Genomic DNA, 27,026 nt, shown 5'->3' with positions numbered 1-27,026 from the left:
TGGATTTCCCTGATGCCGAGCGATGTTGAGCACTTTTTTATGTGCCTGTTGGCCATTTGGATGTCTTCTTTGGAAAAATGTCTGTTCATGTCTTCTGCCCATTTCTTGATTGGATTATTTGTTCTTTGGGTGTTGAGTTTGATAAGTTCTTTATAGATTTTGGATATTAGCCCTTTATCTGATATGTCATTTGCAAATATTTTCTCCCATTCTGTCGGTTGTCTTTTGGTTTTGTGGACTGTTTCTTTTGCTGTGCAAAAGCTTTTTATCTTGATGAAATCCCAATAGTTCATTTTTGCCCTGGCTTCCCGTGCCTTTGGTGATGTTTCTAGGAAGAAGTTGCTGCGGCTGAGGTCGAAGAGGTTGCTACCTGTGTTCTCCTTTAGGATTTTGATGGACTCCTGTCTCACGTTTAGGTCTTTCAACCATTTGGAGTCTATTTTTGTGTGTGGTGTAAGGAAATGGTCCAGTTTCATTCTTCTGCATGTGGCTGTCCAATTTTCCCAACACCATTTGTTGAAGAGACTGTCTTTTTGCCATTGGACATTCTTTCCTGCTTTGTCAAAGATAAGTTGACCATAGAGTTGAGGGTCCATTTCTGGGCTCTCGATTCTGTTCCATTGATCTATGTGTCTGTTTTTGTGCCAGTACCATACTGTCTTGATGATGACAGCTTTGTAATAGAGCTGGAAGTCCGGAATTGTGATGCCGCCAGCTTTGCTTTTCTTTTTCAATATTCCTCTGGCTATTCGGGGTCTCTTCTGGTTCCATACAAATTTTAGGATTATTTGTTCCATTTCTTTGAAAAAAGTGGATGGTATTTTGATGGGGATTGCATTGAATGTGTAGATTGCTCTAGGTAGCATTGACATCTTCACAATGTTGGTTCTCCCAATCCATGAGCATGGAACGTTTTTCCATTTCTTTGTGTCTTCTTCAATTTCTTTCCTGAGTATTTTATAGTTTTCTGAGTACAAATCCTTTGCCTCTTTGGTTAAATTTATTCCTAGGTATCTTATGGTTTTGGGTGCAGTTGTGAATGGGATCGACTCCTTGATTTGTCTCTCTTCTGTCTTGTTGTTGGTGTATAGGAATGCCACTGATTTCTGTGCATTGATTTTATAGCCTGCTACTTGACTGAATTCCTGTATGAGTTTTGAACAGTACTTTTTAGAACTGTGTACCACATTGGCTAACATCCCAGTAGCTAAAGCAAGTTGCATGACCAAGCGCAGATTCAGAGAATGGAGAAATAGACTTTCATTGGCATTTCACTTTCTCAACCATACAGAAGAGTATGTAGGCAGGGAAGATACCAAGTAGTCTTATTTTATAGCTAATAAGCTGAGAATCAGAGAGGGTGAGCAACTGGCCTGAGGTCACACAGCAAGCCAAGAACCTTCTGTGTAACCCATTGTAGGTGAGCTCGCCCTGTGCTGCCACATTTTATCTCCCCTTTCTTCATTCCCTCGACCACTGTGGCTTCTAGGAGGACAACTCCCGGGGGGGGGGGGGGCGACTATCAACATGGTTGGTCCTTCACTCAGCCTTGGAATGCCACTGTTCTTTTATCAATTAGTACTCACTCTTGCCTGCTCTGCTGGTGGTTCTCTGCTCCCATGCTCCCATCACTCTCTGCTCTTTTCTGTGCCTTGGGAGACCGACCCCTGCATCACCCAGGTCCTGTTGCTCTCTAGCTCCTGGTTGAGTTCACACAGTAGAAGCATCGGCAGGCAATTGTAGGATCGTAGGAGAGAGATGAGGTGTCTCTTTCCCAGTCCTGCTCTGGGCCATGTGTCTTGGCAGTATTTCTCCCCAGCTTTGCTAACTCTATTTCCTCCCTTCAGCCCCAGGTTTATGAGTGGCCAGGGTGTTCACTGTTGCTAGTCCCTGGTGCCTCACCATCCATCATTGACCCCTTTAACCCTTACATTTGTGACAGTCCCTTGATTAAAGTCTCTTGAACCATCCAAATTGGATTCTGTTTCCTGACTGGGCATACAAGGATATACTTTCATTAGGTTATATTTTCTTATAAGGGGATAAAAAAATGGAGTTTGCAGGATGCAGTTTGGGAAACCGAGCATCATGCTGGGCATGCCCACGGAAAGGAGGGTGTAGCCTCCAAAAATGCTGTTGTGGCAGGAGGAACGAGAACCCAAAGGCTAGAGTGTGAGAATTCCCATTGTCTAGGCTCTGTTCAGGGAATTCTCAGGACTCTGGGACGGACACGTAAGGATATTTTGGCATCACTGTTTGTGGTGGGAAAAGGCTAATCACCTTTTGAATACCTGTTGATGGAAGAATGAATGGCTGCATAGTTTGTGGTCTGTCCATGTGCTGGTATACTAGGCAGTTTAAAAAGAAGGAGATGAACCATGAGAGACTATGGACTCTGAGAAACAAACTGAGGGTTCTAGAGGGGAGGGGGGTGGGGGGATGGGTTAGCCTGGTGATGGGTATTAAAGAGGGCACGTTCTGCGTGGAGCACTGGGTGTTATGCCCAAACAATGAACCATGGAACACTACATCAAAAACTAATGATTTAATGTATGGTGATTAACATAACATAATAAAAAACATAAAGAACAAAAAAAAAGAAAAGAAAAGAAAAAGAATGAGATCATTCCAAACTGACTGATATGGAGAAATCGGCAAGATGTGTTGTTAAGTAGGAGAAAAGCATTTTGCTAAGCAACATGTACAGTGTGATTCCATTTTCTGAGACTAATCCTCTTGATCCATTTGTTGCCGGGTGGTAGTATCTGCAGGGGAAAGGGGTAGAAGGGTAGACACCTGGTTGCCACCTGGTTGATTAGTTGGGGGTAGAGGAGCAGGAGAAAGTAGGGTGGCAGAGGATGGGGGAAGGGAACTTGGGGGAAACACTAGCAAAGTGAGGAAGGACACACGGAGTTAATTTGCTGTTCTTTTTCTGTTTTTGCGATAAACCCTTAGATTATTGTTTTCCAGATGAACACCTTTTTCTTTAAGCACAGCTTTAGTGGATGCTCCCAAGTTTTGAAAATTTTGAATTTTCGTGATTTCTTCCTTTTCCTATGGGTTATTTAAAAGTGTATGTTTAATTTCCAAACATTTGTAGATATTCTTGTTGTCTTTTTGCTACTAATTTCTAGTTTGTGGTCAGAGAACATGTATCACTTCATTCCTTTGACATTTTGGTAAATATTCCTCCTGCACTCATAAAGAATATATATATTTCCTGGCTGTTGCACACTGCATTTATATGTGTAAATTAGGTTACATTTGTTCACTGTGTTGTTCACGTCTTTTATATCTTTGCTGAGTTTTATTTTGCTGGCTTGTTCTTTTACCGAAAGAATTGTGTTCGAGTCTCCTATTACGATTGTGGGTGTTCTCCCTTGTAGTTTTCTCAATTTTTGCTTTATATCTTTTGAAGCAGTGTTATTATTATAAATTATAACTGTTACATCTCCTTGGTGGGTTGATGTTTTTTGCCACTTAAAAATGTATCTCTTTATCTCAAGTTATGCTTCTTGCCTTAAAACCTCTTTGCCTCATATAAAGATACAATTTTTCTTTTGGCTAATGTATAATAATGTTTATTATATAGGTACATGTCGTTTCAACGATACATTATTATCGTTTCATACAATCAGTGTTCATTTAGTGGTTTTTTAAAAAGATTTTATTTATTTATCCATGAGAGGGCGGGGGAAGAAAGAGAGCACAAGCAGGGGGAGTGGCAGGCAAAGGGAGAAGCAGGCTCCCCACTGAGCAAGGAGCCCGATGCTGAGCTTGACCCCAGGACCCTGCGATCATGAGCCGAGCTGAAGGCAGACACTTAACTGACTGAGCCAGCCAGGTGCCCCAATGTTCATTTAGATTTATTAATACATTTATCCATTCTGTTCTTTTTCATTCCTCCTTACATAGTCACATTTTCATCTGCAACTATTACCTTTCTATCTAAAGAACCCCGTTAGCATTTAGTTTAGGGTGGCTGGAAATAAATTTAGAAATAACTTTTTTTCACATTCACACCGGAAGAATGGGTATAGAATTCAAAATTGGGAGTTATTTTTGTTCAGTGTTTTCAAGATATTATCCCATTCTTCTTTTTCCTCCATTTTTCTTATTCTTCTTGTTGCTCCTTTGAAGGTAATGTCTTTTTTTCCCCCATCTAGCTGCTTTTTTGATTTTCTCTTTATCTTTGATTTTCAGCAGTTTGATCATGTTTTTCCTAGAGATGAGTGCAAGCATGCATGGATTTATCATGTTTGGTGTTTGTATGCTTCTTGAATTTTTCACTTGATGTCTTTATCAGTACGGAAAAATTCATGGCCATTCTTGGCCCCATTCTTTCTCTTCTTTTCATCCTGGGTTTTGATTACACATATGTTAGACCTTTTCTCTGTGTCCCTGTCTCTACAGTGTCTTCAATACTTGACATCCTTTATGGTCTCTGCTTTATTAGTCTGATTGTTCTCACTGAGCTGTTTTCCAGGTCACTAATATGCCCTCCAACTACTTCTCATCTGCTGCCTAACCCCTTATATTGAGTTCATAATTTTAGTTATGGTATTTTTAAATAAACTTTAATTTTAGAATGCTTTTAGATTGACAGAAAAATTGCAGAGATAGTACAGTTTCCTTATATCCTTTACCCAGTTTCCACTATTGTTAACATCTTGCATTATCATGGTACATTTGTCAAAACTAAGAAATTAACATTAATTAGTACATTACTACCAAGTACATGCCAGACTTTGTTCGGGTATCACTGGTTTTTTCCTTAATGCCCTTTATATGTTCCCAGATCCCACCCAAGATATCAAATCACAGTTATTATCATGTGTCCTTGGGCTTTTCTGGTTCATGAAAATTTCTGTCTTTTGTTGTTGTTGTTGTTGCCTTTTGTGATCTTGTCGCTTTTGAGGGGTACTGGTATAGAATATCCCTCAAGGGTGCCTGGGTGGCTCAGTTGGTTAAGCGACTGCCTTCGGCTCAGGTCATGATCCTGGAGTTCCGGGATCGAGTCCCTCATCGGGCTCCCTGCTGAGCAGGGAGTCTGCTTCTCCCTCTGACCCTCCCCCCCTCATGTTCTCTCTCTATCTCATTCTCTCTCTCAAATAAATAAATAAATAAAATATTTTTTAAAAAAATAGAATATCCCTCAATTTGGGAGTTACTGTATTTTTAATTCTAAAGTTTACCTTTTTTAAGTGTTATAGTTCTCTGGTAAAAATGTCCCATATTGTTATCCCTCCCTTTTTTAAACATCTTAATTGGACGCTTCCTCCTCCTCCAAATTAGAGAGTCACACATGAAGTTCTCTTCCTCCTCGGGTCCCCCCCCCCCCACCTTATATGGAGCCTGCTCAAGGTTTCCAGCCCTGAGGCTGACCACTTCCTAGGGTCCTCCTCCTTCCTGGGTCCTGACCTCTAATTTTTGTTTCTCCAGCACCATACACGAGACTGCCAGAAACTCTCAGTGGATGTCTCTTGTGTGTTTCAACCTTTGCATTTAAATTGGCAAAACCTCAAGGGAAAACCAGTCCCTGGTGTCAGATTTGCTTCTTTGCTCCTCTCTTCTGTCTGGGAGCTTGGCCCCTCAAGTCCTGCTTTTGCCAGCAGCTCTCATCCCCAGCCTTATCACCCGAAGCTTCTCTGCTTCTTTGTACCCTCCCTCTGCTCCGTTTCCGAGTCTCTTGCCCTGTGCCGAGTCCCAGTGCCAAAGTGCCACATAGAACATTGGAGTCATTTCATTTCTAATTCCTTCAACATTACAATTCTTTGAAAAAAAAACTCGTTTGTCTCTCTGGCTTTTATAGCTGTTCTCAGTGGGAATGTTGAGCTTCTAGAAGCTACTCCATCATGGGCCCCAAGTGGTATGATATTAGGTGAAAATGTAAAATAGATTTATGGCTCTATAATTATGAAAAATTGAATGTTAATATGGATAAAGACCCAATGGTGAATGTACAAATTAAAGCTTTTATTTAAGTTCAAGTGGGATCAAAGGCAACATTTGTTTTGGATTCTGTTATAGATGTGATTCAGTTAAAAACATTTTTAAAAAAGGGAGGTAATGAGAGCTTCAGTGATAGAATGAAGAGTGCTCATTTCCTCCAGGTCCTCATGGTGGTGGCGGACATTGAGAGCTCTGGGGAATGAATACACCACAGTTAAGGTCACTAAGTATATTATAGAAGTGTTGATACAGAATTATAGCCAATAATAACAACATAACATGAACTGAACATTAACTATGTATCAGCCATTCTACTAAATTGTTTAATTATTACAACATCCTTCTAAGACTGCATCCTTGTCATTAGCCCCATTTCTTAGACAAGGAGACTAAGTCACTGAGAAGTTAGATAGTATTTCGGACACACAGTGCTGAGTGGAAGAGCTTATATTAAAACCCAGGAACTTTGGCTCTGTGCCCGAGCTCCTCACCACCCCACTCTGCTAATTTGCCAAAGAAAGAGGCTTTTAGATCAGATAAGAGTACTTGACATGCAGGAGGTGCTGTGCTGGAGGAAAAACTCAGTCCCCAGATCCTGGGGCACATGAAGCAGATGGTCTCAGAACAGTCTGTTCTTAAATCAGTCAAGACCCTGCCTTTTCTGAACAGGCTGGATTCCTGCCTCCCAGAGAGTGGCAGTAAAGTGTGGCAGGGACGAGCTTGGGCACTGGAGGGCCAGCAGCTCAGCACCTGACACATCGTAAATATTGTCATTCCTGCCATCGTCACTGGCCAGAACAACCCAGCAGACCTGTAGACTCTGTCTGGGCTTGAGACCTCAGGATATTCCCAAGGTGATAGGATTCTTGGCCATTCATTCTTTCCTTCGGCCTGTGCCTCACACCATGTTGGGCTATGGACTCACCACTGTCCATAAGACAAGTGAATGGAGAAGCACAGTAAAGTGTTTGATGTGCTGTGTTGGACATCAGTGCAAGGTGTTGTGAGAAACCTGAGGAGGGGCATCCACCCAGGTAGGTCTTGGAGCTCTGCAGTGGTTTTAGAGCATGCAGCAAAGGGTACATTTCATTTATCCATTTATCAATTCATTCCTCAAATGTTTATTGACCACCTACTATGTGCTAGACGCTGTGTTAGGACTAGGAACACAAAAGTGACAACATAGAAACAGACCCTACCGTCCTGAGACTTTAACCATGCAGGAAATCAGTGAATTAATGACGCTTAATAATCATATATTGAGCACCCAGGAAATACATGGCCCGGTCCTAGACACTGAATAGGAAAGAATGACAATAAGATTAGGAGTTGTTGAGTATGTAATAAGTTGGCATGCATGATAGCTTCGAAAACCATCTCAGTCTGGCGAGGTAGGAGCTCCTCTTCTCAGGGAACTTTCCATGGGCACACAACTAGAAAACGGCTTCACTTTGACTGAAACCCAGGTCTGTTGGAGGCCAGGCTCTTAGCTACTGGGCAGCACTCCTTCCCCAAATAGTAGAAAGTCACGGTCACTTCCCTTAAAGAGTTTGTTCAGTATAATAGAACACGTAGGCAAGTAAATACATCCCTAAAGTATACTGTGCTACAGAACATAAGAAAGGAATGAATCCTGTTGGAGGGCTAGATGAAATCAGGAAAGTCTTCAGGAAAGGGGCGATGCTAGGGATGGAACGGCAAGGAGGGGTTGGCTTTGAGCAAAGGAGGGAACCCACCTGGTAAAGCGTAGTGCACCTTCTGACCTCTAAGGGGAGCTGAAATGATCTCCACTCCAGGTCTGGTGTGAGGATATGGTCAGGGCTAAGGACTAGGATGATGCTATTGGTTTTTCAGCCTTAGCTAGAGGGTGGGCGGAGCTTCCAGACAAAAGAGGAGGAGTTTAAGGACGTCGTCAGCATGACACACCCTTAGGTCCTCTCTCTCCGGGTTTCTGTTTGAGGCTTGCTCTGTCTTCAGACCACTCAACACTCCATATGACTTGCGTGGTAAGAGGGGCAAGAGCTCTCTGGTGTGGGACACACTTCTCTCTCCAAGCTGCCCTGAAAACAAACAGGATTAGAGGAAAGGAAGCAAAAGGAGCCCATCCAATTTCTGCTGATTCTAATGTCCCCAGAGTTGAAAACTCTGAGCCAGCCCAACTCACCAGGGCTTCTACTTGTGATTAGGGCAGAAGTCCAGTAAAGAGAGGGACCATCTGCCAGATGTGGCCGTTCTGCACCTGTCTCGTGGGAAGTTGCTGGAGAACATGATTCTGGGCACTTGATCCTGTCTGTCTCCTCCTATGGGAGGAGGGAGCAACACATAGTCAAGTATGACTGGAATTTGGGATACATGCAAGGGGAAAGTGGCAGAGAAGGCTGGAAAGTGATGGTGGGGACAGGAGCCAGTTATCACAATGGTCACATTCTGGAGGGATCTAGACATCTTCGGGCCCTGCGCCAGGGTCTTGGCTATGGTGTTATTATCATTATGAAGGTGCCCACTTCAGCTTGCTCCTCTCTTCTGGTCTGATTGCAATTTGCATGAAGCTAATTCTCTCTCTCTGTCTCTATTTATTGAGATGAAATCCCTGTAACAGAAACCTGATCATTTCAGAGTGAATGGTTCAGTGGCATTTAATACATTTACAGGGTTGTGCCACCATCAACTCAATCTAGTTTCAAAACATTCCCATCGCTCCAAAAGAAAACCCCATCCCTTAAGCAGTTACTACCCATTCCGCCCTGCCCTCAGCCCCTGACAACCAATCATCTGCTTCCTCAAACTCTTTTTTTTTTAAGATTTTTATTTATTCATTTGAGAGAGACAGAGGGAGCGAGTGAGAGCACATGCAGGGGGGAGGGGCAGAGGGAGAGAGAGAGAAGCAGACTCTGCACTGAGCAGGGAGCCCGACGCGGGCCTCGATCCCAGGACCCTGGGATCATGATCTGAACTGAAGGCAGACACTTCAGTGACTGAGCCTCCCAGGCGCCTCCTTCTAACTCTTTTTAAAAATGGTTTAAAACTCTTCAGTACCATAAATATCTTTCACTGTAACGAAGAGGATAGTCATGCAATGCTCTGTCATCTAGACCAGGGCTGGCTGTCAAAACATCAAATACTTCATACCAGCTTGCAAATCATCCAGACCCCAAGTACCTTCTGCCTCAGTGACCTCTTGGTCCCGTCTCCAGGACCCCCCCAGATGTGATCCAGCCATGAAAAGGTTAATGCCTAGTCCAGGGGGAGCCTTCACATCCACTCCAGGGCTTTGACTATGTCCATTCCGATGGGTAACACTGCTTGCTAAATATTTTGGCTGTGAGCCTTGTGGTGGCTAGACTTCCAGCTGGAAAAGCTGCTCCCAACCCAAAGACTATCTCCCATTGCTTGCCTGTTTGCATCCTACCTGCCTTCAACAGTTTGACCATTTTTTAAATGTCATAGTCTAAAGTTCGGTATTTTCCCCACCATTTTTTGTTTTTTTACACCTTGATGAATGATGTGCTGACTTTACCTAAAATATGCCAAAGGCAACTTCTGAGATGGAAGGATGCTATTTTGGGAGAAATATGTCTGAGACATCTGAAGATGGCTTTTGCTTGTTCACTACAGGAGAGTGAGTGATGTGTTTAAGGCAGACTGCATATACCGTAGTTACAGATTAAATAAGAGGCACACTTTGGGGCGGGGGAAAGTCTGACCCGTGTGGGTTTTCACAGGCAGTGCGATGTTTTGGTGAGAGATTCAGTCTGGAAGCCAGACAGCCTGAGCTCAGATCCTAGCTGTTCTGATACCATCTCTGTGACCTTGGACGAGTCATTTAACCTCCTCTGCTCAGTTTCCACGTAGGTAAAATGGCGAAAACAGTAATGTTTGTGTCATAAAACCTTGGGGAGTATTACATGAGATAACGTGTACTGAGGATGGGGCCTGGCTCATAGCAAGAGCTCATTTGCCACCAGTTTGTTATTATTGAATATTTATTTCTATCCTATTTGGGAATAGATCACTTTTCAGCTTCCTGAAAAAGAACAAAAAGAACATGGACTGGAAATCAGTAGGCAACGGTGAGTCACTGAGGATTTTTTTTTTTTGAGAGTAGGAATGACATGATAAGATCTGTGCTTTAGGAAGATTAATTTGTCTGCAGCTCATAAGCTGACCTGGAAGGAAGACAGGGTGAAAGCAGCGGCATCCGTCAGGAGGCTGACGCGCTGGTCCCAAGCTGCACTGTACAACATGGCAGCCGCTGGCTACAGGTGACTCTTTCAATTTAAATTAATGAGCATTAGGAAAAAAAAAATAAAATAAATTAATGAACATTAGGTAAGCTGAAGGACAGTTCTTGGGACACGGTGGTCACCTTTCAAGTACTCAGTAGCCACGTGTGGCTATTGACAGCGGACATTTCCGTCTTCCCAGGAAGTTCTGTTGGATGGCGTTGCTTGAGAGCAATGGTTTCCATACCTGAGTGTGCATCCGAATAATCTAGAAGGTGTGTGAAAATAGAGATCACTGGGCTCCATCCCCAGACTTTCTGATTCAGGAGATTTGGGCTCAGGCCTGGGAATTGGCATGTCTACCAAGTTCCCAGGAGATGCTGATGCTTCTGGTCTGGGACTGTTCCCCCCTCCCCGCCCCCCACCCTGACTTGGAGAACCACTTCCCTGGAACAGCACTTCTCAGGTCACTGTGAGAGGGAAAGAGGAGCTGTTTTGAGCTTGTTGGAAATCCCGTGTGTCTTATTTATATGTCCCAGCTAGGCCCATTGGGGTTTGGAATCCCATCTCTTCCCAGGATTAGCAGACTCCTGGGAGTCTGTTTCGTGAGGGGATAGGCATAGGAGCTTTGGCTTTTATGGCTGAAGGAGAAAGGTAGGGCTACTTCAGAGTCTAGAGAAAAGAGGGACAAAAAGGGAAGCGAAGCAGTGCTGTCTGCTGCTTTCAGTATTCTCCCTAACGTTCTGGAGCTCTGCTTTTAACGGAGGTCTCATGGCAAGGAAGCTTCCAGAACTGAAAAGCCGAGAATTTGCTGCTTTTGTCCCTCACTCCTACCTTAAAAGCCTTCTCCCTGAGGCACGACTGACTCATGTGTAGCTGCATGGTAGGGGGTGGGAGGGAAGGGCCTCTAGGTATGAGTGACAGAATTCAGTGAAATGCAAAGGGGAAGAAACACATCACTTAAAACCTCAACCTATTACCCAGCCACATGTGTGCCTCACACTAGTTGTTTCAACTGCAGGATTAAACATCACGGGGCTTGTTCTCAGTGAGCCAGGGTCCCCAGAGTGTTTACCCGAGTCTGAGCTGAGCTTGGAATATCAGGCAGAGGCATAGGGTGGGACTGTGATAGACCAGAAGCAATAAACCCCTCTCACCCCAGCTGTGCGCCCTTTTATAAATGGTCATCAGATGTACCCGAGTGTCTGAGTGCAGTTAGGACAGTCTTCCAGAACACACCAGCAATATTCTCCATCAGCGGGCAGATAGCTGTGATCCTCCTAAGACGGCTCTTCTCACGGTCTCAGCTGTGCTCTTCGGATCCTCCCTGAACCTCCCCGTAGCCCGGCAGCTAAAGTTAACACCTGGACAAATCAGGGGCCTCCAAGACCCTGTTGCACTGCTGAGGATGATATCAGTACTAGTTCACTGGCATCTGGGCTATGCCATTTTGGAAGTGTTTTGAATATAATGTGTGCATGTGTTTGTGTGTGTTTAGTGGTGAAGAGTGGGAGAAGGTTGTAAAGATTCAGTAGGTGCTACAATGGTCATGAGATATGAATAGTTTGGCAAAATTATAATAAAAAGAAAATGAGAAGGGTGACAGTCTCCCTTAGCTTGGTTAAGACCCATTGCTTTAATCATCCATCCACCCAACCCATCCATCCATCCATCTATCCATTCCTCTATCCATCCATTCATCCATCTATCCATCCATCCAACCCTTCCATCCATCCATTTAGGATAAGTGAATCCAGCAGGAAAAAATCTCCTCTTTTAGTGCCTCTGTGCCATTGAGGATGTTTGACAGCACATAAGGGGGAATATTCCCCTGTTGGGACTCCTCCTGACAGATGTTTTCTTCCCCCATCGCTCCCGTATGATGGTTGAAGAAACAGAAAACTTATCTTCAAATGACAGCCCTTTCCTCTGACTGCCCCGGGGAACATAGCATGGGAATATGGCTTTCACGTTTTAAAAAATCCATTGGATTCCATGATTCAGTGATGTGGTTAATGTAGCTAGGGCTCTTCTATCAAAGCCGGGAGCCCATTGAAGAAATAAGAAAATATGTACTGTTTCTCCAGAGAAGGGAGGTGAGCCCGCCTTCCTTGGAGCTGGGTAGGCTTTTGTCCCAAGCCTCTGGAAATTAAACCCATCACTTAGAGAGCAGATTGTGGGGCTCCTGGCCCTTGCTGCTTGGGATGTGCAAAGCTGCCGACGGACAGTTTTGATTGAATGTCCAAATTAAGCTGCCAAGTAGCGACTCTGCAGCTCCAGGGACCCCATGTTAGTATTTATGTCACATCTTTAGAAATAATCACATTGTGAAGCAGCGCCCAAAGCCATGTCAGCAGCCACTGCGGCAGAGGGTTTGAATGGCACCCGCCTGGTGCTTCTGCTGCATTTACTCAGCGCAGTGGCGGGGGAGGGGGTTGGTGGGGGCCAGGCCCACCATCACAGTTCCTGTCCTGAGGATGTGGTGAAGAAGCTGTAAGCCTCAGCTATCCCTGTTCTCTCTCAACTTGGGACATGAGGTGGTCTCCAAACAAGAAATAAAATTAGCTTATTGGATGCCTAACAAACCATCTGTCCTAGGCATAAGGAAAGACCCCCCAGGGCCAGCCTAAGGGGAACAGATGTTCATGGGGCAGGGCTTACTCTTGTTTTTCCAAGCTGGTCTGAAGAGCACCTCTTCAATCTGCGTCAAGTCCTGCCAACCCTGGGGGCAGCGGGGGACCTGGTGGTGATATTGCCCACACCTTTGGAGAGTACCAGGTATTCAGAGACTGGGCTTGTGAGACCTCAGAGGGGATCAAATCAGAGCCTGCCTGAGGAGGGGAGTGGTCTCTGGACTTCTGGGGTGAGATTAGGTAGAGTCAGGGGCTGTAGAGCAGCCCTGGGAATTGCAGGACCCTGAGCGAACAGAGAAATCTTTGTAGAGAACAGATGATATTCAATTGGGCTTAGGGACTTAGAGATGTCCAGGTTTTTTGTTCCAAGGAGAACCTAGTTACAGAGCGCAAAAGTTGCATGGTTTTGACATACAGACCCAGAACTTGGAGGAAAGCAGCTGACTGAATCTTTGAGCCTCCAAATTGTATCCAATACCAGTTTATTAAGAATAATGTGCACAAGACTGGCGTTCCATTAAGCAATGAGTTCTTTCAGATTTAGAGTAACATTTTTTTTCCCTAATTAAAAAAGTAATTCATGTTCAACCGAGACCATATATTTAACTTCTCCTTCATCCAAATCCCCGCTGAATGACTAAGAGATTAAAAATGGGAAAAATTTATGAGGGCAGCAAGCTAGAAAGAGAGTGTCAATCACATGCCAGGACCATTGAGGAATTTCTCTAGGATACAGTTTAGACAATACTGGCTAATTTTGTCTTTTCTTATCCAGTGTCTGAGCCTCTTAATACTTTCCTATTATGTAATCGCATTGGTTGGTACTCCCAGAACGATGTTAAATTATAGTGGTGGTGGTGGGCGTTCTTTTTTTTTTTTTTTAAAGATTTATTTATTTATTTGAGAGAGAGAATGAGATAGAGAGAGAGAACATGAGAGGGGGGAGGGTCAGAGAGAGAAGCAGGCTCCCTGCTGAGCAGGGAGCCCGATGTGGGACTCAATCCCGGGACTCCAGGATCATGACCTGAGCCGAAGGCAGTCGCTTAACCAACTGAGCCACCCAGGCGCCCCAGTGGTGGGCGTTCTTAATTTGATTGTGGTCCTAATGGAAATGGAGATGCCTCTAGAATTATACCAGTAAGCGTGATGAAGGCCTTTGATGTATATATTATAACAAGAAAAGCATCCATCTATTTCCATTTTTCTAAGAGTTAAAAGAAAGAATGATTATTGAATTTTGTCACTTTTGTAATTTTTGTAATTTTTTGGAGATAATTATGTTTTTTTCCTTTGACCTAGTTTTATAGTGAATAATATCAATAGATTTTCTAAAACTATGAAGGGTTTTGTTTAGAGAGTGTGTGATCAGACTTGAGATTTGGAAAGATCAGTTTGATGTGGGGCATGGAGGAAGGGGTAGATGAAGCAAGACTAGTCAAGGAACCAACTAGAAGGATCTTAATTTCACCAGGAAAAAAAAAAATGAGTGCCCAAACTAAACCAAGTGAGTGACTGCTGTTTACTAATCACGCATCACCTGCCAAGGACAATACCAGGCATTTTACAGGCTTCAAATATAACTGAATAATGACAGTAATCCTGTGACACAATTACTACTGTTAAGGTGGTAGCTGTATGGATAATAAGAAAGGCTCAGTGGGCGCCTGGGTGGCTCAGTCGGTTAAACGTCTGCCTTTGGCTCAGGTCATGATCCCAGGGTCCTGGGATCGAGCCCCGAATGGGGCTCCCTGCTCAGTGGGGAGCCTGCCTCTCTCCATCTGCCTCTCCCCCATCATGCTCTCCCTTGCTCTTTCTTGTTCTCTCTCTCAAATAATAAATAAATAAATAAATAATAAATAAATAAATAAATAAATAAATAAATAAAATCTTTGGGAAAAAACCGAGAAAGGGGCTCAGGTACATGAAGTGATAAAGAAGTAGAATGAACAGTATATAGTCCTAGGTGAGGTTGCACCAGGGGGAGGAGACCAGATTACTCACTTGGACAGTTTGGTGAATGGTTGAGCACTCATCAAAAATGGCATTGAAAGAAGGGGAGCAGACATGGTCATGGGAGAGAACATGGAGATAATGAGTATTACTGGACATTTTGAGTTGATGTACTTATGGGACATCCAGCACTAGATATACATTAAACAGTTGTATATAATGTTCTATAGCTCAGTAAAGTGCTCTTAGGTAGAAATTAAAATCATGGGAGTAGAGCCCCATGGGAAAATATGGAAATTACAAAAACAAGCTTCTACATAATCCGTGGTTCAAAGATGGAATCTCAAGGAAAGTTAGAAGGTATTTTGAAGCAATGAAAAGAAAATGAAAATATAACACATCAAAATTCATGGCATCCAGATAAAGAAGTGCTTGAAGTGAAATTTATATTGTGGAATTCTACCAGACACTTAAAGAAGAAATAACACTTTTTCTTCTAGAAAAGGGAAGAAAGGGAACACTTCCTAATTTATTTTATGAAGCTAGCATTACCCTGATGCCAAAAACCAGACAAAAACAGTACAGGAAAAATACAGAGAAATAGTCCTTATAAACATAAATACAAAAATCTTCAACAAAATAATAATAAATCAAATCCAGAAATATGTAAAAAGAATAATACACCCTAACCAAGTGACTTTTATTCTGGGAATGCAAGGCTGTTTCAATAATAGGCAATCAATTAATGTAATCCATCATATTAATAATCTAAAGAAAGAAAAAACACACAAACATATCTATTGATGCAGAAAAATATTTGACAAAATTTAATATCCATTTATGATGAAAGTTCTCAGCATAGTGGAAATAGAAGGGAACTTCCTTGCATCTACAGAATATCTACAACATACCTAATAGTGAAAGATTGCATACTTTCCCCATAGCTATGGAACAAGACTTCACCACTCTATTCAGCATCATACTGGAAGATCTAGCCAGTGCAATAAGAAATTTAAAAAATGTAAATACAGATTGGAAACAAAAACAGAAAACTGGCTGTATACACAGAAAACATGATTGTCTATGTAGAGAATCTGTAAGAGTCTACCAAAAAACCTTCTAGAACAAATAAGTTTAAATAGGCTTTAGGATACAAGATCAATACACAAATGTCAATTGTATTTCCATATACCAAGAGTAAACAATTAGAAACCAAAGTTGAAAAAAAGAACACCATTTATAGTAACTCCAAAACAAATGAAATATTTAGATATAAATCTAGCAAACATGTCTGGGATCTGTATGCTGAAAATAACAAAACATTGAAATAAAGAATAAATAAATGGAAAGATATACTATGTTCATGGATTGGAAGACTCAGTATGTCAGTTCTTACAGATTCAATTATAGACTTATTGTCTGTTTTAAAATGAAGAATGAAATTGGAAGATTCACAATCCTCAATCTTAAGACTTATTATATAAAGCTTCAACAATTGAGCAGTGTGGTTTTGGCCAAATGATAGATCTATAAATGACTGGAACAGAATAGAGAGTTCATATATACCCACACAAATATGGCCCAATTTTTACCTCTAAAAAAAAAACAAAAACAAAAACCCAGAGAAATGGAGGAAAAAGAGTAGTCTTTCAACAAATGATGTTGGGATGATTGGCCATCCATATGCAAACAAAATGAACCTTAACCTTCACTTCATACCTTATATAAAAATTAACTGAAAATATGGGGTGCCTGGGTGGCTCAGTTGGTTAAACGTCTGCCTTCAGCTCAGGTCATGATCCCGGGGTCCTAGGATAGAGCCCCAGTATCGGGATCCCTGCTCAGTGGGGAGCCTGCTTCTCCCTCTGCCCCCCACGCCTGCTCATGTGCAAACGCTCTCTCTCTCTCTCTGAAATAAATAAGTATAGATCATAGATCTAAATGTAGAATGTAAAGATATAAAACTTTAGAAAGTGTAGGAGAAAATTTTTATGGCCTGGAGTTAAAGAGTTCTACATGACACTAAAAACATGACTCAGAAAAGAAGTGATAAAGTGGACTTCATTCAAATTGAAAAAAACAAACAAACCTTTTGTTCTGCAAAAGACACTGCTATAGAATGAGAAGGCAAGCTGCAAGCCGGAAGAAAATATTTGCAAATCACGTATCTGACAAAGGACCTGTGTCCAGAGTAAAGAATTCTCAGACTCCTAAGTATAAAAACAACAGCCTCACTACAAACACACCAAAGACTTGAACAAACATACCACCAAAGATGATATAAGGATGGCAAATTCATTCATGAGAAGATATTCCATATCATTAGACATTAAGGAAAGGCAAGTTAAAGCCACAGTGAGATACCACTACACCCCTATTAGAATGGCTAAAATAATAATGATAATAAATACTGTGAATACAATGTGCTGGCAGGGATGCAGAGCAAGAGGAACTCTCGTTGATTGCCTGTGGGAATGCTAAATGGTAAAATCCCTCTGGAAAGCTTTACACACACATATCATAGGTAATGCTAGCTTCATAAAATAAATTAGGAAGTATTCCCTTTCTTCTCTTTTCTAGAAGAAAAAGTGTTATTTCTTCTTTAAATGTTCAGTAGAATTCCACAATATAAATTTCATTTCAAGCACTTCTTTATATATGTGTGTGTGTGTGTGTGTGTGTGTGTGTGTGTGTGTGTGTGTATCTCCACACACCATATGACTTAATGAGCCCACTTTTAGGAGTTTACCCTTGAGAAATGAAAACTTTATGTTCACACAAAAATCTATGAATATTTATAGTAGCTTTCTTCGTAATCACCACTAAAATGTCCTTTAGTGGGTGAATGGATAAACAAACAGTTGTACAGACGTACAGTACAATACTACTCATCAATAAAAAGGAATTAACTACTCATACATACAACTTGGATGCCTCTCAAAGACATTATGCTAAGAGAAGTCAATCTCGAAATGTCGCATACTATATGATTCCACTTATATACCATTCTTGAGAAGATAAAACCATGGTGATGGGAAACAGATCAGTGGTTGCCAGAGGCTGAGAGGGGGTGGAGGTTGTGACTACAGAGGGGCTGCACAGGGGATTTTCCTGGGGTGATAGAATTGTTCTGTATCCTGGTTGTGTGACGGTTACATGAATCTATACATGTGTTAAAATTTTCAGGAGTATATACCAAAAGAAAAAGTTAATTTCACTGTATGCCAATTTAAGAAATTAAATAAATGCCGTAGGTCGAAAGTAAATGGATAAAAGATGGATGGAAGGAGGGAGGGAGGGAGAGGGAAGAGAGTGAGAGTAAGAGGGAGGGAGAGGAGAGAAAGAAAAAGAAATAAAAAGAGGGAGAGTAGGAGGGAGGAAATAAGTCAAAAGACTGAAATGAAAAAGGAGCTGGCCAAGAAGAAGGTATAAGCAAGAAGGATAGTATGCTATATACCAGGTAATTTATCTTTTTTAAAAGATTTATTTATTTGAGAGATAGAGAGATCACATATGAGGGGGGAGCAGAAGGAGAGGGAGAGAGAGAAACCCAAGCAGACTCCCCACTGAGCACAGAGCCCGACGTGGGGGCTCGATTTCATGACCCTGAGATCATGACCTGAACTGAAACCAAGAGTCAGATGCTTAACCAACCGTACCACCCAGGCACCCCGCTATGATACCAGGTAGTTTAAAATAATAAATTAAAATGCATAGAAACAGTGAATGTGGGAATGCCTACTGCATAAAATATAATCAGTAGTATGGAAACAAATTTTAGGAGTGCTCCCAGATGGTGGAGGAAGGAGACCAAGAAATGAATACAATCGTGAAAAAAATGGTAGATGTAGAGGACAAACAATATTTATCCAGGGGTAAATGGGTATCAGATGTTCCTGGAGAAAAGACCGGGGCAAATGGAAAAGCACCTGTATCCAAAGTAGAGCTCAAGATAAAGAATGAACTGTACAGAAAAAATATTTTAATTGTGCAAGGTAAACACTAAGACTGAAAAGTGGTCATGAATCTCAAATAACATAGTGTCAAAATACATAAAGCAAAAACTAGTCAAAATGAAAGAAGTGTACAGAAATACCATAGCAGGAGGGTCTTAAAACATACTTTGTCAGTCTTTGACAGATAAAACAAGTAAAAAAAACAACATGGATATAGATGACTTAAATAATTTAATTAGAGTAATTCCTAATTTCCTCTATCTTAAAGCCTGTGCCCTTTAATGAGACAATCACCTTTTTCCTTTGCACATAATTGGTGATATGTTAGCTTGCAAGGAAATCCTCACTAAATCCACCCCCCCAATGCCCACAAATTGCTCAGCCCACATTTTCATAATGGAACTACAAATCCACGACACAAACATATGAAACAGAAGATCATTAGGCAGATAAGAAGGAATAGGAATCTATGAGAGCCTTAAGAATGAGAGCTCCTGATGTCACTTCTGCCAAGAATGGGACAGGCAGTTGATTAGGGTCGCTCCATAGGGTGGATAGGAGGTGTGGAGGACCAAGCTGTGGTTAGTGACCAGGAGTGTTTGCTGGTCCCAAGCCCCCACGTATGATGCTTTTCTCTAGGAACACTCTCTATGCCATGTGTCACTGATGGTCAGAGGTACCTAGAGAGGATGCTCTTGAAAAGACAAGAGGGGGGAGATGTGGCAGTCCCTGGCAGAATGACTCCATAAGGGCAGGCTCAGGAGAGACGTCATACTATAGCAGTGCACAAATGCACCAGAGCGAAGGAAGAGTTGGGGGGGTCAGAGGGTTCAATGAGATCAACAAAACTGGAGTAAAGGGAGCAGGGAAGTAGGAGGTTAAAAGGTGATCGGTGGGGTTGGAGGAGTGTCATTCCAAGTAAAGCTTCAGGTGCCTGGGTCGGGATGGAGAGGCGGTCCTAACAGGAAGAAGGTAGATGTGTCACGTTTGGTTTCAGATTATCTATTGTGTCTTGGTACCTCCTCCAGATTCATTTGTATGAAAATCACATTGGAGGGATACTCTTTTAGCCTGGAGATGTATCTGGATCGTTATATAATTTGATTTGAATTCTCCCAAAGGAGAAAGGGAATCAGCATTTGCTGAGCCTCTGCCATGTGCTTTAAATTCCCCTGTAACGCTACTGTCCTCCATAATTAGGGTCACCCTAAAAATCCATCGTCCAAAGTGGAACTCTTTTGAGAGTGAAGGGATAAATGGTATAAACTGAGGCTGTCCTGGGCAAATGGGGATGAATGGTCCCCCGAACTATTATCTACCATCCCGCTGAGTCGTCTGTGGTTTTACCCGCATTTTGGAGAAGGGGGTGGGGAACCAAGGCTCAGAGAAATCATTTAACCAAGATCACCCAATTAAGTGAGAGTCAGGGCAGAGGTAGGATTCAAACTGGGGTCTGTCTGACTCCAGAGTCTGCGTGTTGCTAATTTAGCTCCCGGTCTCCTCTGTACTAACGCTCCACCCTCGTTTCACTTGCCGTGACTTGACAGGCTCTCTTCTAGACAGACACTGTGACGGTCCCAGCTGGAAGTCTGTCAACACAGATAATTAGAGGTGCGATAACTGTACCCCCGCCAGCAGTGGCAGGAAGCCAGCTGTCCCAGGAGCCCTTGGCCACAACGCACTAGGGGTGACCTCAGTGCTGCGTGTGGGTGCCCAGAGACCCCAGGTTGGTTCGCTTTGCGGTTAGAGCCTGTCTGATGAAGCCACAGGGGATGGCCAGTTAAGATGCCTATGGGAAGGGGATTCTGATGGATCCGAGGCTCACCAAAGCCATAGCATCAGAGAATCTTGGGGTTAGAGGAAGTAACAAGTGAATAGGACTTCGAAGGGACACAGATCCAGGGGCCGACTTTGGAGCAAAGGGCCAAAGAAGCTTGTAACTAGAGAGGGTGTGGCCGGCAGTGGGGAGGGATTGGGGGTTAACCAAAGGCCCAGGTAAGCTGTCAGCCACCAGAGGGCCACAGGAATAGGAAAGGAGCAGGGCAGGATAGCAAAAATACATTGGTGGCTCTGTCATTTTTTTTTTTTTTTAAGCCTCTTGAGTCTCTCTGCTCCCATCCCTGCTGCGATCTCAGGGTAGGTGCTGAGGGTGTCCGTCTGATCTCAGTGAGGTAATCCCAGGTCTATGTGTTGTTCACCAAAGGTTCTGTGATCCAGATCATGAGTTTTTGAGCCTCATTCTGCAGAACCCAATTGCTCTATGGTTTTTGGAGAACAGGATGGGGGGCCCTGAAGGCCAAGGGCAGTGGGTTCTTAGAGGCCGGAGATGCACAACTGAGTTGTTTTTAAAAAATTTAGTTTAAATAACACAATTAATACAAAAGTGCTTTCTCTTTGTAATAAATTCAGAATGTGACAGGTAAGGCTGAAGTCTATTTTGCCCACAACCCCAAAACCAGGTTTCTCTACCTCTTCCTTAGATATAGTCATTACATTAAGTAAGTTTGGGGTATATCCTTCCAGGTTCTTTTCTATATATTTAAATTCACATATGACATTGTAGAAAATTTGTTGTTTTATTTTTTTAAGTTTTTAATTTTAATTCTAGTTAGTTAACATGAAGTATAACATTAGATTCTGGTGTACAATGTATGGAAGTGATCCAACACTTCCATGCAGCACCTGATGCTCAGCAGAAAATCTATTGTACTTTTCTCCTGAAGATTTGGAGGGCCCTATTTTTCAAATCCATTTATTTTGACATAATCTCAAAATTACAGAAAAGTTGCATGGCTAGTACAGGGAACATCCACCTGCTCTTTACCTGATTTACCAGGTGTTCATATTTTGCCCCATTTGGCTTATCATTCTCTCTATTAAATATCTTTATAAATGTATATGTTTTTTTTTCTGAGCCATCTGACAGTAAGTTGGAGTATATGGTTCCCATTTGCCCTAAATACTTGAGTGTGATGGAACACTACATCAAGAACTAATGATGTAATGTATGGTGATTAACATAACATAATAAAATGGAAAAAAAAAAACAATGTAAATACTTGAGTGTGTATTTCCCAGGAATGAGAACATCCTCTTACACAGGCATGGTACAATGATCCGATTCAGGAAATGTACATTGACCCAATGCTGTGATTTATTCATAGTGGGGATCTACGTTGCCACAATCGAACCGTTGGTGTGCACATTTTTCTTAAAAAAAAAAGAAAGAAAGAAACTTTGTACTGTCATCATCTCTCTTCACCTAGCCATTTTGTTCACCATGTTCGTGCATATAGATAGTCCATGTGATTAACATGTGCATAGTATTTCGCAGTCTGAATATGCACGGATTAGTTACCCCTTCCCCTGTGGAGGGGCACTCAGTATTTCCTATGCTTTGTCATTGCAGACATCCTCAAACATAACTGAATATTAGTGGGCATTACTTTGAATAGCTGTTCTGGGGACACCTAGGGAGGACAAGTGAGGACCCATGATGTTGAAGGAAGTGCCTTTTAAAGGAGTTGATAAAGAGAAGCTTCTGGTTATCTCCCACAATGTGTGAGATAAAGGCTTTAGAGCAGCACAATTCAGATTTTTCTAATAGATAGTTGTATTTTGGGTGGTTGTGGGGTGGTGGGTTGGGGGAAAGAGTAGGAAAGTTTTTGAAGAACAATTCTTAGGAAAATAGTTAACCGTGATGCTGTCTTTTTATGGATTCAGCATTGTCTTAGGTAACTTTCAGCAGCACGCAGAAGGCCTTCTTTGCTCTGAGGACCCTTTGATGGAAACAGCCAGACCTCACCCCCCACCTGCTTCACATCCAAGGCGAGCAGTGTTCTCTGGATCAGGACACTTCTCTTCTGTACATTTAGCACACTTCCACCAAGGGGGGAAGGTTGCTATTTCTGCTTTGTGTGAAGCATTTTGTACCATCTGGGCTGGCTGGATTTCAACAAAGATAGTAAAGAAACATTTATCAAGAAAAATCAAAGTCAGTCTCGCCAAGTGTGGTCTAGAGAGATTTGCTTCCTCAGTACATTGTGGCTGGGAAACATGACTCTACTTTGAAAAGCTTCAGGAGGGACAGGCCTCTGGATCTTAGCCTGCAGCTACTGTCACCTGCTCATGATGTGGTGGTTTCGGGAGCTAGAGCTCTTGAGATGTGAATGCCAGCAGGCCCAGAATCGACTCCACTCCATTCCTTTCCACGGCAATTTTTGACCTCTTCAGTGGAAGATAGATCCAAAAGGACAAAAGGGGAAGGAAGGATCTATAAGGGCTAGCGGGAAGATGGAGTCATATCTCAGTCACGAATATTGGGTTTGGGAGAAGCAGAGGCCCGAGGAGGGGTCATTCTTAAAGCATTAATTTTAAAGATTGGCTCAAGACCCCAGCACACACTTGTCTTGTCAAGAGCTCCTTCCGGAGCTGTGAACTCGTAAACTTAACAGTAGAAGAAAGTTCTGGTGATGGTCCTGTGGTGTCAGTTCATAACACGGGGAGTGAGGTGGGAAGGGGGTGTGGGCCTTGACAGAAGAGATGTGAGCCGTTCCCACTTGCATATGTGTTGCCAGTCAACCAGACAGACAAGTTTCTGGCACGTCAGCGCGCCTCAGATCATGTTTTTATGCAGCTTTACTCCGTGATAGATGTGTCATTACAAGATCCCAGCCTAGGAACTGGCACATGCTATTTTCCCTGGAAGGCTCAAGAAATGAGAGAAAGCAACAGTTGGAGATTATATTCTATGGGGAAGATGCATGTGGATCTTAAATTGTATCATCCAGAAACGCTTTACTTAATGTGTGCTGTGTGGACCACCAGCAGTAGCAATATCACCTGGGAACGTGTTAGAAAAACAAGTGAGCAGCTGTCCCTCCAGAGTCACTGAATCAGAATCCATCTGTAGGAGTGGGTCCCAGGAATATGTGCCTTACAAGCTGTGTGGGTGACTCTTATACACACTAAGGTTTGAGGAGCCCTCTGGAAAGGTTCAAGTGGGAAGGTCAGATGCCTTATTCTCAAAGAAGAAGACCCAGATGTCCACTTGGAAATGGTTAACTCTTCTTAATAAAAGTGGACAGATGTAATGAGAGGGGACCCTGAATATGTGTAATAATAATAATAAAATGGCAAAAATATAGCTGGCATTTATTGACTATTCCCTGAGAGCCAGGTTCTGTGCTAAACGTGTATATTCTGCGTCCGATTATACTCTTACAACAACCCAGTGAAGTATGTATCATCTGCATCTCATTGGTCAAGAAATCGAGGTCCCAAACTGTGAAGTAACTGCAAAGCAAGATGCAAAACCTGACCTCTCGTAGCCTTGTATCCACTACACTATGTGACCTGCCTGTGGACTCATTAGCGATCAACTATACTTTGAATAAATTTGGTTTTCTGTATTCCTGGGGGACAGGATCAACATCTTATCTTATCCCCATGTCCCCAATGCCTAACAGAATGCCTAGTGCCTCATAGGGACCTGCTTATTGAACTTAACTGAGTCAAAATCGAAGAGGAAAAGTTCTTGCTTTTGGTGCAAGAATGAGGCACAACCTGCGTGAGAATGACATGGAGCGAGAATTCAGCCTGTGGATAAATGGGAGGAAAGGCCATATGCTACGGTGCAGAAACACGTCGGTGCAGAATAAGTTACCACTTGCGTCCTTGGGCCTCTTGTCACCCCCCTAGGAGTCCACCAGCCCTTTTTCCATGTCATGTATTCAGTCCCAACCCCTTCCTAGTGATATGATCTTAGACAAGTCAGGTGGCACTCCCCTTGCCCCCAACAGCAATGGCTAGCTGCTTGGGTGTAGGAAAATAAAGAGAAGATCTACGAATTTAACGAGGGCTGGGTTGTTTTTTTTTTCCCCCAGATAAATAAAATGGAAAGAAAGAGGAGCAAGAGAGTTGAGGGGGTTTCCAAGGGAGTGATTATAATGCACTATGAACTCTAGGCTGGGGGTGAATTTTTTTTTAAGATTTTATTTATTTGACACAGAGATAGAGAGCACAAGTAGGCAGAGAGGCAGGCAGAGGGAGAGGGAGAAGCAGGCTCCCTGCCGAGCCGGGAGCCCGATGCGGGACTCGATCCCAGGACCCTGGGATCATGACCTGAGCCGAAGGCAGCCGCTTAACTGACTGAGCCACCCAGGCACCCTGGGGGTGAATTAAATAAAGGCAAGAGGGAATGGGGAGAAGATTCAATAAAGATTGTCTCAACAGACTGATTGGTGGTGTAAGACTGGTCACAGTGGAGTACTAAGGTTAATGAACTGGGAAAATAGGGAGAGGCATAGGCTCGTGGGGTACGTGAAGAGGAGATTGAGAAAGTGGTGTCATTTCTGGGATGATAAACTCCAGGGAGGAGGTGACTGTGATAGGGCAGAAGCAAAAGTTTTAGGAGGTGAGGTGGTGCTTTATCCTCTACTTTCCAGTGTTCTGTTTCTATTGTATTATTGTACTTATGGAACACTCAGGAAAAATGTCGAGGGGCGCCTGGGTGGCTCAGTTGTTAAACATCTGCCTTCAGTTCAGGTCATGATCCCAGGGTCCTGGGATCGAGCCCTGCATCGGGCTCCCTACTCAGCGGGGAGTCTGCTTCTCCCTCTCCCATTCCCCATGTTGGTGTTCCCTCTCTGTCAAATAAATAAATAAAATCTTAAAAAAAAAAAAAAGTCGAATTATAGCTGGGGTCATGGATGTCTATTGTCTTCCTGCCTTTGATGGGATTGCATTTATCATTAACTATGGAGCTATTAATTTCAGATAGCCTTTATCCTGTGAAGGCAATTTCCTGCTATTGTAGCCAATTGCAATGATTCAATGGTTTTCTCCTTTAACCTATACATATAATGAATATTTTAAATAATAGGTTTTCTATGATTGAACCATCTTTGCATTCCTGGTAAGAGTCATTCTATATTAGCCTTCTGGCAGATCGCTTGATTCAATCTGCTAATGTAGTACTTTGGATTTTTCTATCATAATTGAGATGGTTGGCACCGTATCCATATGACTCCCGTTTTCCCATCTCCTTCCTATGGCTGCCTATGTAACTGGCTTTCAAGTTGACTCCTGGCTAACTTCTTTCTGTTTCTGTAGGCTGATGTTCTATTCCATCTCATCCTTCCTATACCCAGTTGTGTCTACACTACTGACCCTCTGCTTCCTTTCTTCTTTAAGCCAGTCTCACAGCCTCCTTTACTCAGTGTTCTTCATTGAGGGTGGAGCCTATCTGTAATGCTGCGATATTTTTCCAGCCTTCTCTCTGGGCTGTCTGGGTCATGGTTACGGGTGCCCCGTGGATGACAGGTGCACCCTGGTTTGGAGAGCAACTCTTTCTCTTTTAGCTTTTGCTTTTTGAATTGAGGTAAAATTCACATAACATAAAATTAAGTATTAGGCATCTTAAAGTGTACCATTCACTGGCATTTAGTATATTCACGGGGTTGTGCGACCATCACCTGTATCTAGTTCCAAGAAATGTTATCACCAATAAAGGAAACCCCTTCCCCATTATGTGGTCGCTCCCCATTCCCCCCTCCCCACCAGCTCCTTGCCACCACTGGTCTGCTTTTTCTGTCTCTGGATTTACCTGTTCTGGGTGTTTCATATAAGTGGAATCCTACAACATGTGACCTTCTGTGTCAGAGTGCACAGATGTTCATAGCAGCACTATTCACTAGAGCCAAAAAGTGGGAACAACCATGTCCAACAGATGAATGGATAAACAAAGTTTGAGGGGTGCCTGGGTGGCTCAGATGGTTAAGCGTCTACCTTCGGCTCAGGTCATGATCCCAGGGTCCTGGGATCGAGTCCCGCATCAGGCTCCCTGCTAGGTGGGGAGCCTGCTTCTCCCTCTTCCTCTGCCCCCCTCTCTCTCTGACTCTCACAAATAAATAAATAAAAACATTTATAAAAAAAAACCCAAAGTTTGATATATCCATACGAGGGGATAATATTCAGCTATAACTGTAGTACTGACATGAGCCACAGTGTGGATGAACCCTGAAAACATTATGTGCGGTGAAAGAAGCCAATCTTTCTTGTTGGCTTTGTGGAGCACAAACTTAAGAGAGCATACAGCTAATCTTGGGGGCACAGTGGGTAGAGCAGTATGAAAGTCGGAAATCCGTTTTGAACTCATATAGAGCAGAGGCTACATCTTACCAGTCTGTCTCGCTTTGCATGCCTCTTAGCTTTTGATGTTCCTAGTTACAATTCCTATTAAATGAGTGGGATGCCAAGGACTTGTCCACATGTTGTCCAGCCCTCACTGGTCGATGCTTAAACATTGTGGG

General features: G+C 42.8%; 1 protein-coding gene across 2 annotated transcripts in view; it reads left to right on the top strand.

The window, feature by feature from the left end:
* PRKCB (protein kinase C beta) overlaps positions 1–27,026 on the top strand; it is a 317,939-nt gene that overhangs the window by 184,899 nt on the left and 106,014 nt on the right. The gene's annotated exons all lie outside the window — the stretch shown is intronic.

The sequence above is a fragment of the Zalophus californianus genome, chromosome 10, assembly GCF_009762305.2.
Source record: "Zalophus californianus isolate mZalCal1 chromosome 10, mZalCal1.pri.v2, whole genome shotgun sequence".
NCBI classification, from domain to species: domain Eukaryota; kingdom Metazoa; phylum Chordata; class Mammalia; order Carnivora; family Otariidae; genus Zalophus; species Zalophus californianus.
Note: the sequence above shows the minus strand (reverse complement) of the source record. Positions and strands in the feature narration are given on the sequence as shown.